Source organism: Octodon degus, unplaced genomic scaffold, assembly GCF_000260255.1.
Source record: "Octodon degus isolate 3935 unplaced genomic scaffold, OctDeg1.0 scaffold00047, whole genome shotgun sequence".
NCBI lineage: Eukaryota > Metazoa > Chordata > Mammalia > Rodentia > Octodontidae > Octodon > Octodon degus.
The window spans coordinates 13,247,520-13,249,817 of NW_004524623.1; positions in this window are offsets into that span (position 1 = coordinate 13,247,520).

Genomic DNA, 2,298 nt, shown 5'->3' on the forward strand with positions numbered 1-2,298 from the left:
CATCTCACCAGCCCCATTCCTGGTTTAAAAAAACAAAACTGATTAACAGGAGGTAAAGTGCTGTCCTGGGTTCTATGAACCATTCTAGCAAGTTATCCAACTTATACGTTGGAAGGGTGTCAAGGAAACCCCTGAATTTAGAGTTAAAAAGAAAAAAAGGTAGGTAGCTATGCACCCTGTCTGTGGCTGGAACTGTGGGTGAGGAAAGCCCCATGGACTGAACTCCAGGTAGGGGCAGAGCTGAGCTAACCGTAGGGCAGGTGTCATCTGGTAGGTATAGGAATGCACTGATTCACTAAAGGTCCCAGACTCTGATAACGTAAGTTTGGGAAAAGAGACAAAACGGTGAGGAACTCTGGTTTCAGAGCAGCCACACAGGCACTCACAGGTGAACTAGGTTTGAAGCCACAGTTGTACTAGGGTCATGTCCCAAAGGTAAAACCAGTAGGATTTAGAGATGGATCCACACTGGGGAGCTTGTTCACTGGATACTTAAACACAAGCTAGTAAGAAAAAAAGCAAACCAAAATCCCTTCCTTATTGTTATATCCAAAAGCCGAAATGAAATGAAGAGACTGCTAGGCTGGACCTGGAGGCTACACGAAGCTCAGATTTTGGCTGGCCTGAGCTTGAACACAAGCCTCACAGCCACCCCAAATGGAAAAATCATGTGGCAACAGCAAGAGTACTCAAAGGACTTCTGATCATAAAAGCAACTCACCGGGAAGGGCAAAACTAAGAAACCACTGAAGTTGGAATACAGTGTGAGGCTCCCTTCCTTTAGCAGCTCAGTGTCATGGTTTCCTGAAGAATCTTTATGGCACCGACTCATTTTTGTTTTGATACAGGGTCTCCCTACCATACTTCAGACTGGCTTAAACTCACAGCGATCCTCCCGTCAGCCTCCCAGAGTGTTAGGACTCCAGGCTAGGATGCCTGGCTAACTGACTAAATCAGCGGAATGCCTTTGTAAACACTGCAGAGCAGACTACACTTGGGCTGGTGTAGCAGCCACAGGCTCACTATGGAATGAATCGCTGCAGGGGGCTCCCTGTGATCCAGACACTTATAGACCACCCCGAGGGGCCAGCCAGCTCTCAGACTGGACAAGAGCTGTGGTAATGCCTGTTCATCCCAAGGAGGACTGGCTGCTTCCTCTGGAAATGCCAAGAGGATGCCCTGGATGAACTCTCTGGCCCACTGTGTCTGACAGCCCTGTGGCCCTGGCTTTAGCACAGTCAGGATAGTTACCCAGTGAATATTCCTGTCCCTGGGTCAGACCCTGTGGCTAAGCAATCCCTTTTAGGTGGGCATCTCTCAGGATCCGTCTGCTGCCAAATTGGGCAATCTGAAAAACTTTTGATTTTGCTATGTCAGCTTCCTCTCCTCTCACAGATGTTAATAAAAACATTAGTTTGGTTAATAAGAGATTACGAAGATGTAGAGGCAAACTGAAACTTATTTCAGCAAGGTAGGAAGTTTTAAATGGTTTTAACAAAATGGGGTAGATAAAATGGTCACTGATGGAATGGAAATAAGAGTTTCACGTGTGTGTGTGTGTGCATGCGTGCGTGCATGTGCGGTGGTGGTGGTGGCAGCAGCTGGGAACTGAACTCAGAGTGTCTCTCTCTCTTTTTTAAATGTATTTAGTACAGGGTCTCACTATACAGATTGGACTTGTAGTAACCCTCCTGCTTTCAGCCTCCCAAGTGCTGGGATTACAGGTGTGCGCCATGAAGCCCAGTCTCAATCGGGGTCTCAGCGTGCCCCAGGGGTGGGGCAGGCATAGCATGTGGTGCTGGGGATTGAACCCCAATACCTGCATTCTGCCTAAGCAGGTGCTTTAGTCTTTTCCAGAGTCTTTATACTGAACTACATCCCCAGCTTTTCTTAAAAAAAATTTTTTTTTAAATTTTATTTATTTATTTGTGTATGTGTGTGTGTGTGGCCAGCTCAGCCCACCAAAGGGCGGGGCTGGCTGGCATGTAGTGCTGGGGGATTGAACCGCGGTCCCTGTGCTTTGCTAAGCTTGTTCTAAGTAGGTGCTTTAGGCCACTGAGCCATCTCACCAGCCCTTAAAAAAGTTTTGGAGACAACTTCTTATTCAGTCATAAGGGTCCCAGGCTGGGCTCAAACTTATGATTCTCTTGCCTCAGCCTAACACAGAGTGGGAATGATAAGTGTGCACTACTACATTACACTAAAACAAAGATCTGAGCATTATCCAAAGCTGGGTGAACCAGAGGACCCAAAACAGCTTCCTAATGTTAAAGGGCTCAAATAAACCCAGGCATGTGG